We start from the raw sequence: 14,489 nt of genomic DNA, 5'->3' as shown, positions 1-14,489 counted from the left end.
GCAGGTGAGGTAGACTCAGAGTGGAAAGATGGCGGAGCTGGAGGCAGCAGGTGGCAGGCTCAGCTTCCCGCGCTCGACAGGGAGCGGAAGGCAGTGAAAACCAAAACCGCGATTTGAACATCCGGGCGAGGCAGTGCCCCAAGATAAATCTCCTGTGGAGGGAAGTATTTAATTTGCTTCCAGCTCTGTCGGAAGAAACTCCTCTCTGAGACCCGGCTGTCTTCCGTATGGAAGCTCTCTTACCTACCTGACTGTTCTCTGTCCCACGCCCGTGGGCTGGGCCAGGAGTTCCATTGGAATTAAAGTGTTCTTTTTGGTATAGGTGGGGATAAAGGAGGGAAAGAATCTGGGTCCAGAGCTAGGACTTTGCTCTCCACCTTGCCAGCACAGGCGTCCTTTATGATTGCCACCCTAGACAAGCCTGCACTTACCACTGGGCCTCAGTGTCTTTGTTTAGAAAATGGGGGTTTGGACTACGATCTCCTCGCATGGGAAGCGACACCTAAGTTGATCGCCTCCCGCAAAATGAGTCCTGAGCAGCATCCCGCTAGCAGTTCTCGCTTAGGCGGGCTGGGGGCCCCGTAGGCGAGGAGGTGGGCGGGACCGGAGGGTCGCCCCGCCCCCTGACGGCCCCTCCGCGCTGGGCGCTGGGATGAGGCAATCACGTGACCTCACATCCGGCGCGGGAGTCCTGAGCTCGCGGGGCGCTCCCCGTGTGCCCGCCGGCCCTCCCCGCAGCGTGACCGGGCGCCGTGGCCGCGGGGAGGGGGTCCGCTTCGTCGCCGACGGCGGGAGACCGCTTCGCAGCACAGACCGTCCTCCTCCCCTGCCGGTCTTCCGCGCCGCGCTCCCTTGTTCTCGCCCTGCCCGGCTGCACGCCGCCGCCGCCGCCGCCCCGGGCGCCGACAGCGGAGCGCGGACGCCCCTGAGCCCGGTGCGGCCCGGGCCCCGCCGCGGCGCCTCTGTTCCCACAGCCGGAGCCGCGACGCGTGGCGGCGGACCCTCGAGCCCGAGCGACCCGCGGCCGCCGGCGCCGGCCGTGGGTGATGGGGCTGGGCTGAGGAGAGGCGGCGGCGGTGGCGAAAGCGGCCCCCCGGCCCCCTGCGGCCTTTTGGCTGCCCGGGCCGGGAGGCCGCGGAGAAGGCGGCACGGCGGCGCGGCTGGTGAGTGACTGGGCGAGCGGGGTGTGGGGCGGGAGGCGAAGGTGATGGGGAGGTTGGAGGAGGCGAACGGCGTCGCCCGGGTGGCGGGTACCAGGTGGGTCTGTGGCTGCTTCCTCGACTCGAATCGGACATCACCTCTCTGGGAAGGGGTATGTGTGTGACAGGGAGAGGGGTGCGGAGACCCGGCACTGTCTGGGAGCACGTGTACGTGTGGAGGTCTGGAGTGCACCCTCTGCGTGCCGGCCGGCCCCGCTAGGCCAGCCGCTCTAGAAAGTCCAGAAGGTGATGTGCCCGGAGCAAGAATGTGGGAAGGGCCCCAGATGGGTCCGTGCCGGTGCTGACTGTCCGAAGCCTAGTTCGGCCCCAGCCACCGACGAGTAAATCACCCTACTATCAGCACACTCTACACCGATAACCGAAGTCCAGAAAGGAAAGCGGACTTGAGGTGTCAACACTCCAGATTAAAGGGAGAGACGCAGGGCCGTGAGGACTAGAAAAGCCCAGACCCTTTTTTCGCTACGTACTCTCTGGCCTCGCCTTCACACAGACTGTGGGCCTGATTGATCGCTTTTCTGGTGGGGTGTGGAGTTGGGAGTGGAGGAAGGAGTAGCATTTGTCGACTGACAGTAACTGTTTGGGGCTTCCCAGTTTGGAAGGCTTTTGTGACAGGTGTTCATTGTTTATTTCCCCCTTAGGTCTGACAGAAGCACCCTAGGATCTTGGTGTCTGGATACATAAGAGGTATGAATCACTTACATAATTAGCTCCCAGTCATTAATGTTTTAGAGCTATATTTAGTGGCTTGTATTAGTGCAAAATGAATGGTTCTGGAGTCATAAACCCAGAAATTTATGTGATTCTGAACTGAATGGAACACGTTTGAGTATGTTAATGGTGATTTTTTTTTTTTTTGATCTGTGAAGCAGGACTGCAGGATTGTTTAAATCCAAGACATGTGGGGCCTTTTCGTGACGAATACAATTATAGAGGGTTTGAGGCTAATGTGAAAGTTTATTTGTTTTTACTTACATGTGTGCTTGAGTATGTATGTGAAAGGCGTGGATGCCCTCGGAGGCCAGGCCCTTTGAAACAGGTGGTTGTGAGCTGACTGCAGTGGTTAGGTCCTAAGAGCAGCACGCACTTTTTACTGCTGAGCCATCTTTCTAGCTCCAGTGCGATTTTATTCTGGAAGGGCCAGCACGTCATTAAACGGGCTCCACCTTTGATTAGAACCAAACCTTTTTTGCTAAAACTGGCATCAGTTTTGTTTTCCTGGAATATATGTGTAGCATTCTTTTTGAGGACTGTTGCTTTGCTGAATAGGCTGTAGTTGCTAAGATAGATTGTGTGGACATCCCATCAGGGTTTGTCCAACAACTTCAAAAGTACATCAGTTTCTGGAAGTTCTTTTTGAGATGGTAAACCCATTAATGACAGTTGTAGAAGAGGAAAAAAGATGATACTGCCTCAGCCTTCTGAGTAGTTGTGTTACAGGCAGCAGCACTAAGTTTAGCAGGGAGGATACTGTTTACTCCGTTTCCTGGTGTTTCCTGGTGTCTGCTCTCCCCACTCCCCAGTCGTTTGTCACTAGTTTAGGTAGAGGATGGAGTAGTTGAGATTTTTAAACGTTGTTAGAACAGCAGTGCTTGTTTTGGTTATGGGATTAGGCAGGAAAAGTGATAATTTATATGTTTCATTTAAGTACGGTTGTAATCAGATGAAAATATTACGTGGCAGTGTAGTTTTGAAAACAAAGTTGATAAGCTTCAAGCTGATGGAGCGCTATGATTGATTTCTTAGCCCAGGCCAACCAGTAACAGAAATTGAAATTTTAATTTAGAATTAGTTTGAGAATTTAATTTAGAATTAGAATTAGTTATATAAATTCCTATATTGGCATTAAAGTAGTTTCATAGATAGTAGAAAGAAAATCTCATGTCCTATGAAGTGCTTGGTTCTGTTATCAGATATTAGCACTAACATAGTTCAACATGTTTAGTTTGCCCCTAATAACCATGTAATACCAGTTTCCCAAATGATTCTTTCTTTTTTTAAAAAAAATAATTTATTTTTATGTTATGCATTAGTGTTTTGCCTGAATGTCTGTCTGTGTGAGGGATCAGATCCCCTGGAACTGTAGTTGTGAGCTGCCACGTGGGTGCTGGGAATTCGACCCAGGTCCTATGGAAGAGCAGCAGCCAGTGCTCTGCCGAGTCATCTCTCCAGCCCCAAATGTTTATTTTTCAAATATCGATTCTTCTGTGAATAAGTGTTGGGGCTTGGGGATGTAGCTCAGTTGGTAAAGTGCTTGCTACTATGCCTGAGGCCCTGGGTGCAATCCTGGATGTGGTGCCAAATGCTTGTAATTTATTTGTGCAGGGGAATCAGAAGTTAAAGGCATCCTCAGCTACAGACTTAGTTTAGGGATGACCTGGGCTACATGAGACTCTGTCTCAAAGAAAAAGAAAAAAGAAAGAATGTGTGTTGACAGTTAACAGAAAATTGTAATAGAAAGAGTTCATGGGATTTGGGAGTCTGACCTGACTGATTACTGATTTAACTTTGTCAGTGGCAATAGTTATTGAGATATTGTACTATGTACTAGGCCCTAAAGTAAATACTTGGTAGTTATTGAACTTTCTTTTCTAGATGAGGAAACAGGTTTTGCAATAAGTTCCTAGTTACATACTTACACAAACCAAGAAATAAGAACTTCTGTGTTGTAGACAGTAATATTAAACTTAGATTGTGGTTGTCTTCGAAGTCTTTAAACTGTAAGTTGCTTCTTAACTGTTCTTCTTTTTCCCTTTCCTGTTTCATTTCAATTTACAAAGAACAATATTTCTAAGAGGCTTGAGGGCCCCTGAGTGCATGTGAAGAGGGGAGGACTCAGCTAGTTCTTCCTGAGTTCCTTTCTTACCCTATGCATTGTGTTTGGAGGATAAAATAGAATTTCAAGAGATTTTGATGATGATGGTCTTATAGGAAATGGATTCTGTGTTTTGTGATGCATGCCTTTGCATGCAGGGCTTCACAGAAGTGTAGGCAGACACTATTCAGAGCCACGTGCCAGCCCCTTCTGTGTTATTTTTTTGTTTTGTTTTATACAGGCAGGGTTTCTCTGTGTAGCCCTGGCTGTCCTGGAACTCACTTTGTAGACCAGGCTGGCCTCGAACTCAGAAATCCGCCTGCCTCTGCCTCCGGAGTGCTGGGATTAAAGGTGTGCACCACCACACCCGGCTTCCCTTCTGTGTTTTTAAGTGCAATTTTTGGTAGAGTCTCAATGCACTCGTCCTGGTTGGCTGGCCTTAGATTAAAAATTTCCTGTCCAAGATTCCCAAGTAGCTGGGATTATAAACCTGTGACTTCAGGCCAGTAAAACGGGTTATTTGGCAGTATACTTGGTGGTCTACGTGGCCTACACTAACTGTAAGTACTAAATATTAGACCTTGTATGTGACTAGAGCATACATTGAGCAGGAGTTAGTAGCTTAACATTTATTGACAAGAACACTCTTAAAATGGAGGTATGCTAAAAGTGGTTAATCTAGTGTCTGTTAAATTAATCTGCTAAATTGGTAGACTTGATATGCTCTAAAATCCTAGTGCTGAGACAAATTCTGAACGCTGAACGCAATAGTCTCCCTCTACACAGCTCCCACCCATGTAGTTTGACCTTCTGTGGTTTCAGTTAGTGATCATTCAGCTGGGGTTTGAAAATATTAAATGGAAAATTCCAGAAATAATCTAGACCAGTGGTTCTCAACCTTTGGGTTTCAACCCCTTTGGCAAACCTTTATCTCCAAAATATTTATATTACGATTCATATCAGTAGCTATGTGTTTTGAGTAGTGATAAAAATTTTGTACTGTCCCATTGTTCTGGTCTAGACCCTAGACAACTTTTGGTCTAGCACACTCATTGCCTGTGCCTACTAGTTGGTTATTAGTTATTGTAAGTATCTTTACTTATATAGCTAGCAGTTCTGTTGTCCAAAGAAAAACTAGAAATTACTTCCTTTATTTAGTTAAAGGTAAGATATTTGAAGAGAAAATATAAAAGGAGTGATCACATCCACATAGCTTCTAGTATAGTATAATGTTAAGTTGCTTCACTATTGTTGATAATCTCACTGTGCTTAATTTATAAATGAAGCTTCCTCATAGTCGTGTATGTATAGGAGAACAGTATATATGAAGTCTGGTACTACCTCAGTTTCATGAGGGTTCTAGGAGTTCTGTCCAGTTGGTTTAAGGGGACTGTTGTATACCATAGCTGATCTGGTTAAATCTTGATCTAAGAGTTGGGTTACAGGATTTAGCCTTTGACTTTTTTGTAACTTTCTGTTCATTGACGTAAACTGGCCTATATATACAGAGTAACTATTGTAATCTTGAAAGCCATGTTCTTGGTTTCTTGAATTTTCTTACTTTGAGAGAAAAGTTCAGGATTTAGGTACATGTTTTAGTTTTAGGTTAAACAAACAAACAAACAAACAAACAAAAAGACAGGCTTGGTGGTGCATGCCTTTAATCCCAGCACTTGGGAGGCAGAGGCAGGCGGATTTCTGAGTTTGAGGCCAGCCTGGTCTACAAAGTGAGTTCCAGGACAGCCAGGACTATACAGAGAAAACCTGTCTCGAGGAAAAAAAAAAGTCTGGGCTGGAGAGATGGCTCAGTGCTTAAGAGCACTGGCTGCTCTTCCAGAGGTCCTGAGTTCAATTCCCAGCAACCACATGGTGGCTCACAACCATCTGTAATTGGGTCTGGTGCCCTCTGGTGTGTCTGAAGAGAGCAAAGGTGTTGTACTCATATGCATAAAATAAACAAATGCATCTTTTTAAAAAAAAGTCAAGTGTTCTGGAATTACTTAACCTTAATTTTTTTTTATTTGTAACACATAAAAGTGTTTTTATAAGTGTTTTGCCTGCATGTATGTATGTGTACCACATGTGTGCCTAGTGCCTAAGGAGGCCAGAAGAGGGAGCATCCAATCCCTGGAACTGGAGTTATGAATGGTTAAGGTAACCAACCAGTCTGTTACCATACAACCATGATAACTACTGTTTATTATTACAGGTATATTGGGATCTTTGAATGGTTATGCAGGTGCTAGGAGTTGAATCCAAGTTCTGCAAGAGTAAAGTGTTTTTGTTGTTGTTGTTGTTTATTGATTTTTATTTTTTAATTTTTTTGGTATGAGGTTTCTGAGACAGGTTCCATAGTTCTGGCTGTCCTGGAGCTCACTTGTAGAACAAGAGCCTTGATTTTACAGAGATCTCCTGCCTCTGCCTCCCAAGTGCTGGAATTCAAGGCATGTGTGCTACCACTCCTTCCCATAACAAGTGCTCTTAATTCCTGAGCTACCTCTAGCTCTATTTTTATTTATTTTAATCATACTTGTTTATGTATCTGTGCTTGTCTGTGCATAGGAGGAGTCCAGGTACCTACAGAGGCCAGGAGGTGTTAGCTCCCCTAGGAGTTGGAGTTACAGGAAGTTGTGAGCTGCTTGGGTATTTGAAATCATACTTGGGTACTCTGGAAGAGCAGCAGGTGTGTGTTCTTTACCATCAAGCCTTCTTTTGGCCCCAGTTTAATCTTGAGTAAAGTAGATATTTAAAAGATAGAATGTCTTGAAGTTAATGATAACCATTGATAAAATTAAGATAAAAAATTAGCGTTACTGTTATGAAAAGTAATGTGTATGGTTGGGCACAGTGCTGTGAGCCTGTAGTTCATGGTGAGGAGGCTGAGGCACAGAAATGATTGACGTTGATGCTTACTGAGACTCTGGCTCAAAAAGTCAAAACAGATTGGGTATAGTAATGATGACTTGTCATCTCAAGAGGCTCACTGAAAATTCAAGACCAGTCTGGGCTACTACCTAACAAGACCCTGACTCATAATAAAACAACAACAAAATAACAAAAAAGGACAAAGTACCGTGAATTGACAAAAATACTGTACTACAATGATAGCTTAAAATTTATTTTTATGATAATTATACTTCTTAGTGTAGAAAAATGGGAGTGGGGCTGGTGAGATGGCTCAGTGGGTAAGAGCACCCGACTGCTTTTCCAAAGGTCCAGAGTTCAAATCCCAGCAACCACATGGTGGCTCACAACCATCTGTGACAAGATCTGACGCCCTCTCCTGGAGTGTCTGAAGACAGCTACAGTGTACTTACATATAATAATAAATAAAAATCTAAAAAAAAAAAAAAAAGAATTTAAAAAAAAAAAAAAAGAAAAATGGGAGTGAGGAAGAGATCTATTAAAAAATGCAATGCAAATATCCGAAGCAAAAGTTATTTGAGGATGGGAATTGCTGGAGAGTTCCATAGAACAATTGGAACACCAGATCTGTTAACATTTTAGACTAAACCCACAGGTCATATTGTGACCTTTGGTAGAATTTGAGGTGGTGAAACAGCTTAACATAGATCTTAGGGTATGAAACTAATTTGTTAATTAGAACTTTCTTTATATTCTGTAAGTCTTCTCTTGGAATAAGCAATCAGGTAACATGTAGAATAGTTATGAAAGAAAGTTTTAGACCAAATTGTACCTTAATAGTAGGTTGGATTTACTCTATTATTTAGTTTTTCTTGTTTTCTTTACAAAAGTATTGGGAGTTAAAGTAAAGGTAGAAGAGTAGAAAATAATAATGCTGAGAAATAACAGACTATTTAGACTGGCCCTTTCTTACAGAAGAAGTTGGTGTCTGGGGAGGGCAAAGGGTCTAGGTTGAATTCCTGTCTTTGTCAGGTATGTATTCTTTTCGTTAGGGTCTTTATTCTGCACTGTAACCAGCCTAGCAGAGGTGAAGATAGTCTAAAGAGATGTGTTCATTGGACTGTTGAAACAGTGAGCCCCCCCAAAATTGTAGCTCCCCCAGGAATCTTATGTTTGGAGAAGAGAAAGCAAACCTAAAGCCTAAGTCCTTATGGGGAGGGAAGGGAGGATGGATGGACAGCCACAACACTCCTCCCACTCCTCCCAGAAATTTACAACTTGACATACTACCATAGAGATGAGAAAAAGGGTGGAACCATGACCTGGACTGGTTAGTAGAAATATGTAACTGTAGCCCTCTTCTTAAATGTTAACCTCATGTTAAGACCCAGAAGATAGACTTGGCCAGGGTCACTGGATCTCTTTGTCCCTCCTCACACTCTTTGACTGCTTCAGTTGGATTATTGCATATATGTAGAGGGGTTTTGCTCTAGCAGGGTGGCTGCTTGATAAAAGGGTCTAGGTCTGTGTGATTGGCTGGGATGAAGATGCTCCTTTAGTCCCAGGAGACAGAGGCAAAGAGATCTCTTGAATTCAAGGCCAGCCCTGGTATAGAGCAAATTTCAGGTAAAGAAAGACTTAGGTCAGGCGTGGTGGTACACATCTCTAATGCCAGCACCCAGGAGAGAAGTATGTAGATCTCTTGAGTTCTAGTCAGTCAGTTTGGTTTGAGTTAGTGAGTTAAAAAGCAGTGCTGTGGAGTTGTGACCATTTGAGATCATGAAGTTCAGTTCAGGACCACAGAGGCAGTTGATTAGAACAAATTGCCAACATATGCAGATATTATGTGTTCATATAGATTATGTGTTCATATAGGCACACTTGTGTGGAGGCCAAAAGACAACTTCAGATATTTGTCAGTGGCCATTTGCCTTGGTATTTGTGTGTGTGTGTGTGTGTGGGCGGGGGGGGAGGCGGGGAATATGCGTCGAATGAGTCAGGTTGACATTGGGTCTCTTCTTTGTGACTTTTTTTTTTTTTTTTTTTTGGTTTTTTTGAGACAGGGTTTCCCTGGCTGTTCTGGAACTCACTCTGTAGACCAGGCTGGCCTCGAACTCAGAAATCTGCCTCCGCCTCCGCCTCCGCCTCCGCCTCCGCCTCCGCCTCCGCCTCCGCCTCCGCCTCCCAAGTGCTGGGATTAAAGGCGCTGCTTGTCTTTAGAATGGGTCCAAGCACTGATTATTTTACATTGGTTCTGGCCCTCTTTAACACGGGACTTTTCAAGTGCTTTACCTGCTGGACCCTCTTCCCCACTCCCCAGCTGTCGCCTCTATGCATTAACTTCTGAGAAGAATGACTCTTGAGCAATGATTCTCAGCCTTTGTCGTCATCCCCTTTGGGGTCACATATCAGATATTCCTCAAATCAGATATTTACATTACAATTAATAGCAAAATTACAGATATGAAGTGGTCAGCAAAATAATTTTGTGGTTGGGGATCACCACAACATGAGGGGACTGTATTAAAGGCTCACAACATTATTAGGAAGGTTGAGAAGCACTGCTCTTGAGAGAAAGAGGAATTAATTTGATGAACATAAATAACATTGTGGTGGGTTTCTATAGGGAGGGTTACAGGTCTGGAAGGAATCTGGCTAAGTTAGTTGGAAAAGAGGCATAGGGTTGAGATGTGGCGCATGTTCAGACTCAAATTTTATTGTAGGATTTTGCCCAGAAAAAAAGATTCCACCAGTGGTCTTACCTCATTTCATTCATTCAGTTGTATTACCAGGTGCTGGTTTGAGTCTCATAGCTTTTAAGGCTGAGTTTGATGTCGTTAGTAACTGCTCTGACAGTTGGAGTAGTGGTGAAAAGTGGCAGGAGTCCTTTGCAGCAGATGGAAAGAACAGTCAAAGAAAGCTTAGTGCCTTGAGTTGGCTTGAAGGGTTAACAGCAGCTTCTCAGCCAGACTAGGTTTGTGAAGGCTTTCTTGACAGAAAGATTATTATGTAGAGAAGAATGGCGTCAGGAAGTGCTAGAGCAATTTGAAGAGCTGCAAATTGTGCTGTTGTGAAAGGGATGTAAAGTTTCTAAGTGTGAATGATGGCAGTTGGAAAGTGGCAGATTGTAAAGGCTTTTACAAGTCTCGTAATTAGTTTTTTACTTTGGACCCCACTTCCACAGTGGTAGAGAAAGAAGTACATATTTTGCATTATGAAAGTTTAGATACTAGCTAGAGATCAGTGTTTTAAACTATTTTTAAACTACCATTTATTCAATTTATATGAGCAGGGAATCTTTTGAAATGATTTGGGTGTATTCTCATTAATTTGGGAAATGACATTGCAGACAGTGTCAGGCTACTGAGACTTTACACAGGGGAGGTAGAGAGGTCATAGTAGGTTTACATATAGCTGTTTATGAAGAAAGACTTGGAAAAGGACCTGAATTGGAGCAACTTCCGTGGTGCGGTACAGTGAGAAAGGCTAGAAATGATGCCCAGTTGGATGTAGAAGGTGTTAAATAGTGGATTCTAGGGTGACTGGTAAATTTCTTGCTTTAAACAAATCATTAAGGGGTAGAATGAATTGAAAAGTTTGAGGGGCAGGATATTTTGAAGAAAGGTTGAATTTTAGCTGTCTGTGAGAAAGGATGGAGGTCTCAATCTGTGGGTCTGAAGATGAGAGATGAGTGCTGAAAACTGATGGGTAGTTGTTGCTGTCACAGACATTCCAGTAGTGCTACACTTTGTCCCCAGTGACATAGTTACAAAAACAGCCCAGGGGATATTAACAGTTAAGTGATAGCAGGAAACAGGAGCTTGGTAACCTGTCTACTTGCCTTTCTATTTAGGCTAGTATAATGTAAACTGCAGTTAAGCAGAATTGTGGTGGGTAGAAAGGACATTTGGGGGCCATCTTTGAAGTCCTGTTTTTTTTTTGGTTTTTTCCTTTTCAGGAGTAAATGATTCAGCTTTATTTGTAGCAACAATTGGTTTAGTGGATCTTTAGAAAATAGAAAATAATCCTGTGAAAAAGTATGCTAATGTCCTTTTTAAGAAACTTGTTGGTAAAGCTTTTTAATGTAGTTTAATCTCATGCTTGCCTTTCTTGTCTTTAAAAAGATACTATTTAGGCCTGGAATTGTGCTTGAGAATCTAGTGGTATATTGCTTGCCTGGTGTGGGTGAGACCTTGGGGTTCAGCCCCAAGCACCTCAAATAACAAACCATAACTTAACAATGACAGTATCAGTTTTGTAGATGCCCATGAAGGTGGTTTCTAGGCTAAATAACCCTGTACAGATTAGTCTTCTCTGGGACTCACAGTACAGTCAGGGAGCTCTGCCTGCTTCTGCTTCTTGAGTGCTGGGATTAAATGAAAGTGCCACCATACCCTGAGCTCTTTTTTTTTTTTTTACCCCAAAGGCACGGTCTTGCTATGTATGTAGCCCAGGCTGTCCTTTGCTTTGTTTGAGGTCTTTTGTACTGCATTGGATCAACATAGCAGATTTGGAATTGAGAAAAGGAATAAAGCAGAAAAACAAACTCATACAATTTCTAAAGTTCACATAAGCCGTATGTATCTTTAATCCTGGGAAGCTGAAGCAGGAAGATGCAGAGTTAAGGCCCATCTATCTATGATAATCAGATCTTACTTCAACATACAGCTCTCTCCTTCTCTGACACACAGTTGACCTGCGTTCTTATTAGTTACAATAGTTAAATGTGCAGGGTTGTATCTTTTGTAAAGAATAATTTCCTGCTGATTTCATGCTTCTTTGTGATTGGTCCTTCAAATCAGCAAGCCTAGAAGAGTGAAATATGAATCATACTGTAGTAAAGATCATGAATGAAACAAATCTTGGTTTTTTGAAAGCAGTGCAGTAATGTGTTAATGAAAGTTGTGTGTGTGTATGTGTGTGTATACATCTGAGGTGTTGTAAGTCTAACTTGGGTTAGTCCAGTGATTGACTAACATGCAAGAAGCCCAGGATTTTAAACCTCCCTTCCCCCCAATCCACTCCATAAACTAGGCTTGAGGTAGATTCAGGAGAACCAAAAAGATTGGATTTCTGTCTCCCAAACATATTGAAGATTTAGGAATATAATCCTCTGGAAAGTTTTCTTATTTTCCTTGTCATTATTCTCTATTCACCCTTTCTAGCCTGGCTCTTTCTGTCCACTCTGTTTTTATATTTTGAGTCCTTTCTGTGCATGCTATTACTTGTTGATAGTCCTATTGTAAGGTAGTTAGTAATTTAATGCATTAGTAATTTAAGACATGCACTTACTACCAACATTGTACATACATCAATTTTGAGAAATAAGGATACCAATTTTGCCGGGTGGTAGTGGCACACACCTTTGATCCCAGCAAGCACTTGGGAGGCAGAGGCAGGCGGATTTCTGAGTTGGAGGCCAGCCTGATCTACAAAGTGAGTTCCAGGACAGCCATGGCTACACAGAGAAACCCTGTTTCGGAAAAAACAAAAACCAAAAAACCAATTCTGAGCATTCTGTACAGTGACCCATGTATGCTGACAGCAACAATAACATTTAAAAACCACTCCAGTTTTAGCTGTGGTAAAATGGAAAATAGCAGTCTCAGAATTAATGAGCATTGTTGGTGATTGGTTCTAATTCTTTGATTTAATTGGGAATCTGTGTGACAACACAGATTTTCCCCAATTGGTTTTTGATCGATCAATAAAGAAGCCAGTGGGGGCTGGAGAGATGGCTCAGTGGTTAGGAGCACTAACTGTTCTTTCAGAGGTCCTGAGTTCAATTCCCAGAAACCACATGGTGGCTCAAAACTATCTGTAATGGGATCAGATGCCCTCTTCTAATGTGTCTGAGGACAGTGTACTCACATACAAAAAATAAATAAGATCTTAAACAAAAAAATAAAGATGTCAGTGGCTGATAGCTGGGCAAAGGGAGATGTGCTAGATCTGAATAGAGTGGGAGCGGAGAGAAGAATTGCCAGGTTTTAGAGGGAGACGGATCAGATTTAGAGCTACAGAAGGAAAGTCATCCAAAATAGGTAGAGAGAGGTGAAAATAGGTAGGTGAGAGGGAATGTGGGCCCTCAAAAGGGCTGCCCAGAAGCATCTTGGGCAGCAAAGTCTAGGGGGCCACCCAGAAGGAGCAGGGCATAAAAGATAGATCATAAATTTAGATGGTGTTGAGTCAGGAGTATTGGAGGGAAATCTATGATAGCTGGGCGGATGATTAGAACTGCCCAGCCTTTGAACTAGCTAAGGCATTTTAAAAATAAGATAATGTGTGTGTGTGTGTGTGTCTTTCATTTGCAGATCCAAGGCGGGTGGCTGGAAGTGTGTGTCCTGATAGGAGCACAAAACAGTGTAGCTAATCTCACCACTAGAGAGCATTTAGATTTAAATCAACAATTTAAATGTCAACCAAGTTATTAGTGATTTTAGTTAATGGTATTATAGTTTTAAGCTGAAACTAATTTGTGTTAAATGGGAGAAACTTTCATTTATATTATTCAAAGAAATCCTTAAATCTGTATTACAGATTTTAGGTTGGAGTAATTACACTCGTTTGGCAATTTGCCTTGTTTACGTAGACAGTTATACAAATTCTTGTTTTCTTAGTCCTTATTCAGTGTCTCTATTATATTTCATGTTTGCTTGTTTTAAAATAACCTTTTGTTTCAGTGAGATTTTACTTTAAAATCCACTGTCACCACCCTCAATGAGGCAGGGAACACTAAAGTTTACATTTAATTTTGCAGAGGAACTTGAAGTATATGGTACTGGTGACCTTTACTCTAAAATACTTAAAAGAATTTCTTAGTTAATGATAACACTTTGGTATACATTTTTGAGACAGGATCTCATCATGAAACTGTGACTAACTTACATACAACTCATTGTGTAGACCAGGCTGGCCTCAAACTCACAGTGATCAGCCTGCCTCTATCTCTAGAGTGCTAGGATTAAAGCCATGCACCACCATTCCTGTCTTTTGTAAATACTTTTTGATTGGTACAAAAGTTGCATATTAATCATATTTCTTTTTTTCTTGTATAGAGCTGTCCTGGTCTCTTATGATCTGACTCATTTGTCTTTCATAAGCTATTCATACATTCTGTTGGCACACATTGCACACATTAAGATAGATTCAAGGGCTTAGGTTTTGTTACAAACAGCACAGTAGGATATGTTTTACCCATACATACTTAGTATAGATAACACATGCCATGAATATTGATTAGAATTGTTAGATTAGGTATGTATAGATTCCCTTTCTTTTCTTGGGGATCAAACCCAAGGTTTTCTTTTTATTGATCTGTTTAAGAGGCAGGAAGGACCTTATGTAGCCTAGGCTTAAGCTTGTGTGCTTCTTGCCTTAGCCTCCTAAGTATTACAAGTATGCACAACTGCTTCTAACCCAAAATCTTTTTTTTCATTTCTCTGTGTAGCCTTGGTTGTCCTGAAACTCACTCAGTAGACCAGGCTGGTCAGAGATCTCCCTGCCTGTATTACTTTTTTTTTTTTTTTTTTAAATTTTAAAGAGACAGTGTCTTACATAGTTTACCTTGTTGGTTTCAAAAGTCACCGTGT

General features: G+C 42.6%; 1 protein-coding gene across 4 annotated transcripts in view; it reads left to right on the top strand.

The window, feature by feature from the left end:
• Positions 1–639: 639 nt before the first annotated feature.
• Positions 640–14,489, top strand: part of Atp13a3 (ATPase type 13A3) — a 76,449-nt gene continuing 62,599 nt past the window's right edge. For 2 of the 4 annotated variants that reach the window (NM_001128094.1, NM_001128096.1), the window contains exons 1-2: positions 981–1,163; positions 1,859–1,904. The gene's annotated coding sequence lies outside the window, so the exon portion shown is untranslated. Of the gene's footprint in view, positions 1,164–1,858; positions 1,905–14,489 lie in introns of all 4 variants that reach the window. The other 2 variants (XM_017316958.2, XM_011245879.3) reach the window with 2 other exon arrangements.

This window comes from Mus musculus, chromosome 16 (genome assembly GCF_000001635.26).
Source record: "Mus musculus strain C57BL/6J chromosome 16, GRCm38.p6 C57BL/6J".
Lineage (NCBI taxonomy): Eukaryota > Metazoa > Chordata > Mammalia > Rodentia > Muridae > Mus > Mus musculus.
Note: the sequence above shows the minus strand (reverse complement) of the source record. Positions and strands in the feature narration are given on the sequence as shown.